The sequence below is a fragment of the Lithobates pipiens genome, unplaced genomic scaffold, assembly GCF_037356315.1.
Source record: "Lithobates pipiens isolate NorthernLeopardFrog02 unplaced genomic scaffold, aLitPip1_a1.2 Scaffold_3, whole genome shotgun sequence".
Classification (NCBI taxonomy): Eukaryota; Metazoa; Chordata; class Amphibia; order Anura; family Ranidae; genus Lithobates; species Lithobates pipiens.
The window spans coordinates 238,581,094-238,594,487 of record NW_027507790.1 but is presented as its reverse complement, the minus strand read 5'-3'; the positions used below and the strand labels follow the sequence as shown (position 1 = coordinate 238,594,487).

General features: G+C 41.3%; 1 long non-coding RNA gene across 1 annotated transcript in view; it reads right to left on the bottom strand.

Annotated features, from left to right (window-relative positions):
- Window positions 1-6,729: 6,729 nt before the first annotated feature.
- Window positions 6,730-13,394, bottom strand: part of LOC143941038 (uncharacterized) — a 30,624-nt gene continuing 23,959 nt past the window's right edge. Inside the window, exon 2 of the long non-coding RNA XR_013263972.1 lies at window positions 6,730-6,972. This is a non-coding gene — a long non-coding RNA (uncharacterized LOC143941038). The remainder of the gene's footprint in view (window positions 6,973-13,394) is intronic.

Sequence of the window (13,394 nt, the reverse complement as noted above, 5' to 3'; positions counted from 1 at the left end):
TGAATCCTGGGGTGCCTTGCTGTGCCAAAATAAGATCCAGTTTTCCAGGTCAATAGCCTAGCCCCACCTCCTACGGTCTAGACCCGTCAACAGTATTGCCTCTGGGCTCCCTGCAGTTGAACTTTTCCCTACTACTGACTTACCATGCCTTGTTCTGAATTGTGTCTCTGGGTAGAGGTGAAGCCACTAGCACTCCAAATAAACATGTTTATTGTGAGGACAGTTTCATGTAAGGCATAGGAAACCAACATTTTGGGGTCTTGCAGGGTCTCTCGAAAATATGTTCAAAATCTTTATTTTAAACCATAAAATATTTTAAAACGTGTACCAAATTGTCATGGCTTGCATACTGATGCCAGTAAAGATTTTGTACATATTTTTACTTGTGTGATTAGAGAAATAGGAATATTCACTGCACTTGGATCCTATGGAACAGCTAGCATAGAAGTGTTGGTAATAATAACACAGATGAAAATGGTTATAAAAACAAATTATAATCAAAAAAGTCCACTAACGCTGGCACAAAAAGTCCATCTTTCTTTTCTGGAATCAGCCAGGGTGTAATTGGACAACTAAAGTGAATAAAGATTTCCTCCACCGAGCATCAACACATTGTGCCTCTAGCCGCAAGTAGGTGGTCAAACAAGCATGGTATAACCACAAGATGGTCACCTCTCCACCAAAGGTAACAAGCACCTGGGACTTGTGCAACCCTCACATATGATAGATCTGCAGGCTCATACATTAAATGAGAGAAAACTACGCCTCATGGTGTAGTATATCAAGATAATTAATTTTTTCCAATAAGAATTCCAAAATATTCATATTCCATGTGTTAAAAATTAGCATGTCATGAAGTAAAAACCAACAAGATGGCCCAAAGTCAGTGTGTATAGGGTCGTGATGTCAGATCCCAGGCTCTGCCCTATGCGTTATGTTCAATGATGAATGTCGTCAGGGGCGTGGTCTGCTACTTGTCACTTCCTCTATATATAGGGAGGAGGTGGACTAAAAACGTCCTCCTATCCATTGTCTCCCAAACCTCAGTTTCACCCCCCGGAAGTGGAAGTGATGTCATAGCTGGATACAAACAGCACAGCCAAGACATCTAAACAGCGGCGGTCATATTAATGGAGACCAGAAGGGGAAATAATATAGATCTCACTATCTCGCTTCCTGAAACGGGATTAAACATAAAAGACTGGGCCAAATTGAAAAAACACATAAATATTAACATTAAAAAATATCTATGTAGCACTGACTCTCGAAGGAGTGGCTGATTTGATTTGGGCCTGCACCCTATTAACAAAACCCCACTAACTTGCCTCAGTCCCCTTGACACAGCTGTGGTGCAATACAATGAGTACAATATAATATATCACAATATACCTGTATTGTCCTCCAGGATCCACTGGCTTCACCTGCTGGGAGAAAACAATACTCCACACAACGAGGTACTTAACCAAAGTATATTTTTCTATATATATTTGTAAATAGGTAATTACAGCAATTGTACTGTCATCCAACATAGATTGACAGGACAATGAACTTTGGTAAAACAGTTACAAAACAATATATAGATATATATATGGGAGCTCCCCCTACTTTTGTAGCTATGCGTGAGATCTCACTTAAAGTGCTCTTTATCTTCTGATCTTCACTAGCAACGATAACTCCATATAAATTTGTAATCCAAGGTTAAAGTTGAATTAAGGATGACCCTAGTGTTGCTTCCACAAATATAATACAGTGTTTGAAGTGTGATAGTAAGTAGGCCTTATGCCTGCCTAACGTCAGTTGCTATACTGCTCCTCGGTGGGACTAAGTATCCCAATGAGGCCTGTATATAAGTCTGACTAGGTGCAATGGTTTAGAAAACAGTGGATAGCAACCTGGTCACCAACTGGATCGGAACCTTGGTATGGTAACTTTGGTCTGGTAGTTGCAGCTCGCTTCTGCGTCAGCCGGCTCCATCACTCCGCCCCATCCCGACAGGTGGACCTGGCTTCCAATACTCAAACAAGTGTGTCTGGATCTTCCCAATCCGATCTCTGAGCTGCTGGCACTTCAGGTCACTCACACAACCGAGCAGGGTTGCGCTCTGCACAGGCAATAGATCGATTCCTCCAGGAGGCCTCTGTGTAAGTCCTCACAGGCAGGCCATGCATTTCCAAGAGACCTAAAATGGCTGCTCAGGGTCCTTTTATCTCCTACCCAGCATGCAATGCAACAGAGGGTGTCCAGCATCCTGGGTAAAGGGGTCAACTCTCGAATGTAAATACCAGTCACTTCCTGTAAATAGTTCAATGCTTGAAAGCCAAATATCATTTAAGTTCACTTTCAGTATTTGGCCGCTAGATGGCGCCAAGCACTAAGCTATAGATCCATCCATAGACTTTCATTATAATGCTAATACACATCAGAAGACAAGAATATCAGCGCTACACCTAAAAGAAGGTTATTGATTGCAATTAAAAAAAAAAAAGTCATATCGGGGACCTAATAAAAGGATAAAATAATCCTGTCATTTTGTGGTTGTACTTGTGTGATTACTGCAGGGGTATTTAAAATCCTTCTACCTATTTTTTGTTGCAATAAATGTCTATCAACTGGTAGCTTGCGTTGCTAATAAAACTACTTAAAAATAAGATTTAGTTAAAATTTAAATCAAATTGGGGTTTATGTAAGCCGGGCTAGTTGTAAAAGAAAAAAAAAAAACAAGTACACATATGCTGCCAGAATACGCTGTTGCTGGCAGTGTATGAAAATTATACTTCTTTAAGGCATCCCTCAAAGCCTTTCATTTAACCGCTTCAGCCCCTGAAGATTTGGCTGCTGAATGACCAGGCCATTTTTTGCGATTCGGCACTGCGTCGCTTTAACTGACAAGTGCGCACTCGTGCGGCGCTGCCGCCAAACAAGGGTCACTTTTAAAGCCACATTGAAGGTTTTTTTGGAACCCTGTTACTGTTATAGTGTCCGACTTGCCATGCCCTTTTTTTTGTCAATAGCTTGCCTACTCAAGCAGTTGTCAAGTTTGAACATGTATTGCAATATGTACAAACCAACAGTTCGTGGCTTATGCAAATGTTTTCTAGAGATATGGAGGGGTCTATAGCAGTGTTCAGAGGGATAATTTGAAGATATGTGTTAATTTAATCACCAGACCAGGGTTTGTAGCCTCCCTCTAACTGTGCTGGTTTACTATATCTCCAGTAAAGTATACTATGAGCAAGTAAGTATTTTGCAAAGTAGAGTGGGGACTGACCAGAGAGAGATAACATTGATGGAGTTGGCTAGCTTGAACTTGAACTGCCATTTCCACCTGGACTATTATGGCTTAACACCGTGCCATGACGCTGACACTTATTTATAAGGCATTTCATCTTTGGAATGGTTTTGTACTTTTCCTAGCCTGCTTTTAACATATTGACAGAACAAACTACTTATTCTGGCGGACATCTTTATCACTGAAGTTTTTTTGAAGTCCAGATTTTTTGTTTTTGAGATTATATTGTTACCTACTTTCATGCGGAAAATCCTGTGCAATTGCTCAGGCTGCGTGGCACTTATTGTGCACTATTAGCCTCCTATTGTTATGAAAATTGCTTCTCCTGAGGAAGCGTAATCCACGTGCAACATGTCGAGCTTCTGAAAATATTGATATACCCGGATCTAGATTTAGACACACAACTTATTGGATATTTACATCAGGCAACGATCCAAGAACCTATTTGGTTCATTGTCATGAGTGGTTACATTAGCTATTATGTGATGTCATTCTCTATATGTGTAGGGTATATTAATAATTAATTCTATTTGCATGATACATATTGTTGTAATAACTGTCTCAGTCTTTTTTTTATACTAATGTTTTAATAAAATATGGTAAATATTACTAATCTTTTAGATTTTTTACTTGTGTGCCTATACAGTCCACTTCATGTAATATTCCAATCTTTAATCAAATTATTTCCGGGACGATGGCACTCTACTACTAGTACTTTCATAGTGTCACCCTATGTTAAAGTATCCCTTTAGGAGAAAAATAAATAAATTTCAGTTTAAATCATGGAGGAGTGGAAGAAGACTCCATTGGGAACCTGCGAAGCTCTGATGAACTCCGTGTCCAAGAGGGTTAAGGCAGTGCTGGAAAATAATGGTGGCCACACAAAATATTAACACTTTGGGCCCAATTTGGGCATTTTCACTTAGGGGTGTACTCACTTTTGTTGCCAGCGCATTAGAGATTAGACATCAATGGCTGTGTGAGTTATTTTGAGGGGACAACAAATTTACACTGTTTACAAGCTGTACACTACACTCACTACTTTACATTGTAGCAAAGTGTCATTTCTTCAGTGTTGTCACATGAAAAGGTATAATAAAATATTTACAAAAATCTGAGGGTTGTATTCACTTTTGTGATATACTGTATATACACTGATCAGCCATAACATTATGACCACCCACCTAATAGTGAGTATGACCCCCTTTTGCTAAAACAGCCCTGACCTATTGAGGCATGGACACCAATGTAACATCCACATGAATGGCAGGAACCAAAGTTTCCAAGCATCACATTGCCTTTGCTGACTTGCCTTCTTATATTGCGTCCTGGTGCCATCTCTTCCCCTGGTAAGTGACGCACACACACACGGCCATCCACATGATGTAAAAAAAAAATGTGATTCATCAGACCAGACCACATTCTTCCATGTTCCGTAGCCCAGTTCTGATGTTCATGTGACCATTGTAAAAGATTTTGGCTGTAGACTCGGGTCACCATGGGCTTCACAGCCCCATACACAACAAACTGTGATGCCCATTATTTTCTGTTCTTACCGCTTCAACTTCATGGATAACATGTTCACTTGCTACTTTACCTGTCAGTGGTCTTAATGGTATGACTGGTGTATTCTTCAGCTGTATTTATATATAAAACCAGAGAAGGTAAAAAAGAAAAAAAAAGACTTAGATGGCTTCACTCACTATACTAAAATACCAAAGGTTCTTTTCCAGTAGAAGAGGTTCCCAGCCAAAAGGGCTGCCAGGCCTTCCTACTGAAGGTTTTTCCTGTCCCATCAAGATCCCAGCTGTGCTTAGCTAGGGGGAGGTGGTCCAACAAGCTCACATCCAACATTTGTTGTTGGAAAATCCTATTGTGTGTACGAGGCATAAGAGATAGAGAACTTGGGACAAACCTTTTGGGGATTAACACTATAATTATATTACCACGTAAATGCGTACATCAAAGTATAATGACAACTGGTTTATAGCTGCCCTAAAGCACAACTCTAGGAATTTCTGAACATTCTCCTTTGTGGAGGGTTTATGATCTCAAGCTACTGATGGCTCCTCGCCTCCACCGAACACTTTGCCAATCAGGAACAACCGATCCATGTATTAAGGATTCTTATGACGCTCCGCATTTTCGTGGGGGAAAACACGTGGTGACGTCACAGCGTGCTACGAGAGGAGGACGGGCTCTCGTTTTGCCAGCCGGTTTGTTTTTTATGTGCGATCATTCTTGGTTTTATGTAAGTGTATGACTATTATAATTAAACGAGTACTGACGTTTTTTACACTATGGGAAGCTTCTTTCTTTCTATATTCTGAACGTGTATATTGGGTACTAATAAAAATGCGGAGCGTCATAAGAATCCTAATACATGGACCGGTTGTTCCTGATTGGCAAAGTGTTCAGTGGAGGCGAGGAGCCGTCAGTAGCTTGAGATCATAAATGCTCCTTATGCTTTACCGTCTGGTAAGCGCATTTATTTGTCGGTGGCTGGGCACAGTAGTGATAAGGAAGTGTGGAATCACTGTGGTGCGATCGGCTTTTTTCTTCAATAACACAAACTCTTCATGGACTTTTACTTATAGTATTGGTTTACTGATTTGTTTTTTATTGGTGTCGTTTTTTGTTTGGCGCAGCTCTTTTTTTCTATTTTTTTGTCTATTTTCATGTGTGTGTATCCCACAGTGGAGCAGCAGCCTTATATTATCTGAACATTCGTATTATCTGAACATTCATTTGTCAATTCTTTCAATTATTCTTTATTTGTATTTGTTTTTTGATTGATTTTATATTTATTCATTTAAAAAAAATGTTTTCTTATTTGATAAGTAAGAAAAAAATTTTTTGGGTCTCAGCGCGGTTTTATTTCTTTTGTCCTTTGTGGAGGGACTGCTCCCATGCCATTAGGGTTAACTACTCATTCATTCTAAGAGAGCCTAAAGCACTTTTATTTACCTGATCCTCCACTCTCCTGGCAGATGGCGCTCCCCTATACCCAGCAATAAACTGCCCCTTTGCATCATCATACCTAAACAGGATTATGGACTCTTGATGTTAGGACCGCTGACGCATGAGGGAGAAGATGCTGCAAGGGTCAGTCTTGCCCCGCAGAGGATCAAGTACCTAAATATTCTCTTCTATGCTTCCTAGACCTAAGCAAGTAACCCTTGAAGTACCGGCACAGCCCAACTGCAACTGAAAGTTGTCACGCTTCAGCTTAAGCTTTTTTGAACAAGATATAGTAGCTGTCCTTGAAGACTATTGGAATAAGCCTTGCGACTTTCTTTTTGACATGACAAAGGAAAAAAAAAAGGATTTATTGGGACTTTAAATGAAGAATAACGGGGCCCTCCTCCATCCACGTTCAATATATTAAATAGAGAGAGCAAATGATGGGACTTTCCATGAAGCACAAGGGAGCAATAGAGTAAATTGAATCAAAAATAGCTTTTAATTGGTTCAAATTGTCATAAAGTATTCATATTAATTTTTTTATGCATTTTGCTATATATCAATATTTTTATAGTTATAAAATCCATTAGAACCAAATATTGCACATTGATTGACATGTTAAGGCTGACGCTCTAATACTGTTGATTTGGCATCTTCCAATAAACTGGGAACTTCTCTGTTGTTGAAAAGTTGAATTTTCTTCCAGTATTTTGGATACGCTGTTTAAAAATTACAGAACAGCAAACCGTTCAAATATGAGAGTTACATAAAAATATATCTTAATATCAACTTTTTTGATAATATTTCAATATAGGTACTCATCATTGAAAACATACTACAGTTAAAGCGAATTATATTACTTAAATGTTACAGATAGGAAATAGGTATTTTGTTTTTTAGACTTTGCTGGAAATTTTTGCTCAAGCCGCTATCTGTGAGTGGCCGGGGTAAGGTGCACTGCACAGCTATCTCTGATGTCCTGTTATCTGTGCTTTGCTGCCTGTTTAAATAGTTTGTTTATGGAAGGGCATCCAAAGAACGTTAGGTTATAATCTGATGAACTCCTGGCCACTTTTTTCACTCAAAGCATTGCGGATGCAGCATTGACCTTCATTTGAGGTGGAGGTCCAATCATAAAACAAATAAAGACTTTTTATCTGCTAAAATAAGGAATCAGCAGGATTGCATACAGTGGTGTCATGACATTGTCCTAAGTTTTCTAAGGCCAACGCATTTTTTTATGAAATTTATTTAAAGAGAACCTGTCCTCCAGAAAAGAAAAATTGTGCCCATGGGCTTGTAGTTAACTGTCATTCAAAATTGGTTATTTTGGCAGTCGTGATTGTAAGTGGCACAAAAGAACAAGGTGGGGAAGTACATCACCTAAAAGAGCTTACCAAGGACCATGAAGCTTAAGATAAGGGAACTTTAATACAAAATTACAAATAGTAATACAAAAAACTGGGGAAAAAATTCCCACCGCCAGCACCTCAGGCAAAAGAGTTAAAAAAGACAACGTTGTCCAATCAAAATGCAGCTGCAACATTTAGAACCGCTCACAAACATATATCACAATCGTAGCCCATAGAGTAGCACAGGCTTTGTATAGTGAAATAAAGATCCACAGGATGTCTGATCAATTGTTGAAATTACTGCCCAGGTTTAAAAGTCATATAAGCAAATGTGTGGATGTGTGACTCCAAGAGTATATCAGTGAAAAAAAGGATCCTTGGGTCACAGATTCAGAAAGAACTTAATCACAGTATGCTGTTCTATGTGTCTTCAGTAGGGATGAGCCCAATGTTCGAGTCGAACATCAGGTGTTCGCCCATTCGGCAAATCCCAAACATTATCGGGAGTTCATGGCAAATTTGAGTGCCACAGAACGCCCCTGAAGTCTGATGATTGGCCAAAGCATGCACCTGACCTGCATGCTTTGGCCAATCACAGCTGTGAGAGCCATGATTGGCCATGCCCCACACTATATAAGGCTGCTTATACGGCGGCCGTATATAGTATTTATGAATAAGAGAAGTTAGCTAGAGGCAGGTTAGTGTATATATATATATATATATATATATATATATATATATATATATACACAGTTGTGCTCATAAGTTTGTTTTCTTGGCCATTTTTCAGAGAATATTAATAACACAAAAACTTTTCTTTTACTCATGGTTAGTATTTGGCCAAAGCCATTTATTATCAACCGACTGTGTTTCCTTTGTTTATATCATAATGGCAACAGAAACTACCCAAATGACTCTGATCAAAAGTTTGGGTATTGCCCCCTTTAACATCAATGACAGCTTGAAGTCTTTTGTGATATTTGTGGATGAGGCTCTTTATCTTCTCAGATGGTAAAGCTGCCCATTCCTCTTGGCAAAAAGCCTCCAGTTCCTGTAAATTCTTGGGCTGTCTTGTATGAACTGCATGTTTGAGATCTCCCCAGAGTGGCTCAATGATATTGAGGTCAGGAGACTGAGATGGCCACTCCAGAACCTTCACTTTATTCTGCTGTAGCCGATGACGGGTCGACTTGGCCTTGTGTTTTTGATAATTGTCATGTTGGAATGTCCAAGTACACCCCATGCGCGGCTTCCTGGCTGATGAATGCAAATGTTCCTCCAGTATTTTTTGATAACACACTGCATTCACCTTGCCATCAATTTTGACCAAATTTCCTCTGCTTTTGTAGCTCACATATCCCCAGAACATTAGCAATCCACCTCTGTGTTTCACAGTAGGAATGGTGTAGCTTTCATCATAGGCCTTGTTGACTCCACTCTAAATGTAGCATTTATGGTTGTGACCGAAAAGCTCAGTTTTGCTATTATCACTCCAAATTACTTTGTCCCAGAATGTTTGAGGCTTGTCTCTGTGCTGTTTGGCATATTATAAGCAGGATACTTTATGGTATTTATGTAGCAATGGCTTGCTTCTGGCGACTCGACCATGCTTCCCATCTTTCTTCAAGCGCCTATTTATTGTGCATCTTGAAGCAGCCGCACCACATGTTTTCAGAGAGTCTTGTGTTTCGCTTGAAGTTATTTGTGGGTTTTTCTTTGCATCCCGAACAATTTTCCTGGCAGTTGTGGCCGAAATTTTAGTTGGTCTACCTCACCGTGGTTTGGTTTCAACAGAACCCCTCATTTTCCACTTCTTGATTAAAGTTTGAACACTGCTGATTGGCATTCTCAATTCCATGGATAACTTTTTATATCCCTTTCTTGTTTTATACAGTTCAACTACCTTTTCCCACAGATCGTTTGACAAATCTTTGTGGCTGTAATGTATTGCCGGATCCCGGCAATTTAGATAAAAAAATTGAGGGAAAAAATTGGCGTCGGTTTCCCCCCACTCCATAGTAGATCCTTCGGTTCCCCCCAAAGCACCTTGTCTCCATGTTGATGGGGCAAGGGCCTCGTCCCCACAACTGTGGCCATTGGTTTTGCGGGTCTGCGGGCAGGGGGCTTATTTTTTTCGTATCCATTGGCACCCACATCCCACATTCTGGCCTGTCAGGCCAGAATGTGGGAACAAGCGAGCGCCCCCCCCCTTTCCTGAACCAACCCTTGCCCCGTGGTTGTGGGGGTATGCGGGCAAGGGGCTCATCTAAATCTGGAAGCCCCCTTTAAAAGGGGGCCCCCAAATCCTGCCCCCTATGTAAATGGGTATGGGGTACATTGCACCCCTACCCATTCGCCAAAAAAGTGTCAAAAAGTAAAAACCACAATACACACTTTTTGACAATTGCTTTATTAATTTTTAAAAAAAGGTTACCCTTGATGTTCATCCATCTTCAATCACGGTGCCAATGGATACGAAAAAAATAAGCCCCCTGCCCGCAGACCCGCAAAACCAATGGCCACAGTTGTGGGGACGAGGCCCTTGCCCCATCAACATGGTGACAAGGTGCTTTGGGGGGAACCGAAGGATCTACTATGGAGTGGGGGGAAACCGACGCCAATTTTTTCCCTCAATTTTTTTTATCTAAATTGCCGGGATCCGGCAATACATTACAGCCACAAGCAATTTTAAATGACATTATTTCCCTTAAAAATGTCATTTTGCTGTAGCATTGTAAAAAAACACTTTACAGGCAGATGATGGGGACCCTCCAGGCATGTCATTTAAAGGAATATTTTGTTTTTATTGTTTCTCTTTAAGCATTATTAAAATCAATGCTCCTGAAAAATGCATGGCCATCAAGAGTTCACTATGAATGTAAAAATGGCACAAGTAAAGTAGATTGTGGACTGGCAGGTCCGCTCACCCAGCCTTTGGCAATATAGACTTGTGTCCATGATTACAGAAGATGACCTGTTCACTCATCCAGGCAATAAACTGGGAGCCAGTCAAAATCAGGGATAGTATCTCTGGTCTTGCTCTGGGTCTGGAGCGATAGCCACTCGTCCTGTCTGGTCTCTATAGCAGAATATATACTCAGCGTGCCTTACACAAGATGGATACCACAGTTCTCACGAGTTCATGGAGCATGTGCAGATGTGCAAAATTGCATCAAGGGTGACGACAGAGTGTCACTGATGTAGTGTTGTGACAGCCATTTGTATGGGGCACAGCAGACCTAAGAGCATGCTGTCCAATCACTGCTGTCATAAATTCATTGGCTGAATAGGGCATTTCTTCACTAATGTCCTATAGTTCCCACCCAGTTAAGCAAGCCATAAACAGGAACTGATCAAACTTTAAAGCATGTTTGTATTATCTTCTGGCTCAGGCCCATTTCTATATAGGAACACCACTGTCAGATGAAGGGATATTAGAAAGCACAACACATATGCTACAGACTGTTCTAACATTGGCTTATTACTATGAACCAGTAGTGTCCAAACTGTGGGGCTGGGTGGGGTCCTTTGCTTGCCTTTATCCAGCCCTTAAGGCATTATTCCTGTCACTGACACCAACAATGGATCATAATTCCTGCCACTGACACCTACAATGGGCACTATTCCTCCCACTCCAAATACCTCCTAATACCAGAGATTGGGCATTGTTTACTCCCACTGGCCACAGTCTGTCCCACAAAGTCTGAAGGACAGTAAATTGTCCCTTTCTTTAGAAAGATTGGAGACCCCTGATAAACAATAGCAGTTCAGCAAAGTTTGCTAAGCTGTTTCATGATTTTTTTCCCCAGCTATACGGTTGACAGCACTCCATAGACATAATTTTATTTCCTGCAGGAGGGAGTCAATTCAAGTCCATAGCAATGTACAGTTCTGAGACTAGGGAAGGCTGAATTTAACAGACGTGGACCTCAAGTATATATGGAATATGAAACCTAAGAAGGATCAAAGACAGACATGATAGTAAAAAGACATCCAAGTGTTGGGACCAACAAGGCAGTATTTTTGACTCCGCTGACAATGCCTGAGCTGTGCAGTAGTTGCTTCCCTCTTTAACCACTTAACCACTTGCTTACTGGGCACTTAAACACCCTTCCTGCCCAGACCAATTTTCAGCTTTCGGTGCTCTCACACTTTGAATGACAATTACTCAGTCATGCAACACTGTACCCAAATGAATTTTGTGTCCTTTTTTTCCCACAAATAGAGCTTTCTTTTGGTGGTATTTGATCACCTCTGGGGTTTTTATTTTTTGCGCTATAAATGAAAAAAGACCGAAAATTTTGAAAAAAAACGCATATTTCTTTGTTTCTGTGACAGAATTATGCAAATTATTAATTTTTCTTCATACATTTTGGCCACAATTTATACTGCTACATGTCTTTGGTAAAAATAACCCAAATTAGTGGATATTATTTGGTCTTTGTGAAAGTTATAGAGTCTACAAGCTGTGGTGCGAATCGCACAAAATTGATCACATCTGATGTACTGGTGGCCTATCTCGCTTCTTGTGACCCGAACAAGTCAGGAAAGTACAAATACCCCCCAAATGAACCCTTTTTGGAAAGTAGACATTCCAAGGTATTTAGTAAGAGGCATGGTGAGCTTTTTGATGTTGTCATTTTTTTCCCACAATTCTTTGCAAAATGAAGATTTTTCATTTTTTTTATTTTTCTCCACAAAATTGTCATTGTAATAGGTTATTTCTCTCACGTGGCATGTGTATACCACAAATGACACCCCCCCAAAAATTCTGCTACTCCTCCTGAGTATTACAATACCACATGTGTGGGACTTTTTGACAGCCTGGCCACATAGAGAGGCCCAACATGCAGGTAGCGCCATCACGTGTTCTAGAAGCATAAATTACACATCTAACTTGTTGACTACTTATTACACTTTTGAAATACCAGGACAATGACACGTGACACTGATGACAGATGGCACTGATACATGGCAATGATGACACTTATACGTGGCACTGATGACAGATGGCACTAATATGTGGCACTGATGACAGATGACACTAATATGTGGCACTGATGACACGTGGCACTAATATGTGGCACTGATGACAGATGGCACTAATACGTGGCACTGATGACAGATGGCACTATGTGGCACTAATAACACGTGGCACTGACAGATGCCACTTATACGTGGCACTGGGGACAAATGGCACTGACAACAGGTGGCACTGGGGACAGATAGCACTGCGGGCAGGTGGCACTGGGGTGGGGTGGATTGCACTGGGGCGGATGGCACTGGGGCAGGATGGCACTAAGGCGGATGGCACTGGGGCAGGATGGCACTGGGGGGGGGGCATGGCACTGGGGGGGGGCATGGCACTGGGGGGGGGGCATGGCACTGGGGGAGGATGGCTCTGGGGGAGGATGGATCTGGGGGAGGATGGCACTTTTTTTTAACTTTTTTTTACACTTATTTTTTTTTTTTTTCTTTTGTACACTAACGGCTGCTGCAGCCGTTCTTCTCTCCCCTCTCACACGCTGTCTGTGTGAGGAGGGAGAGCGGCGCTGAGAGATGATCTCATATGTTTACATATGAGATCATCTCCCATTGGACACGCCGATCACGCTGTAAACGGCCGCTGTGATTGGCCATTTACAGCGATCTGTGTTTGCCTGTCCCCGGGGGACACGGCAAACACAGAACTTCCGCGATGCGCGCCCGCGGCGGCGCGCATCGCGGAAGTAAACACCAGGCCGTCCAGGGACGGCCAGGCGTAGGAAGCCGCCCGCCCTAAGGCCGTC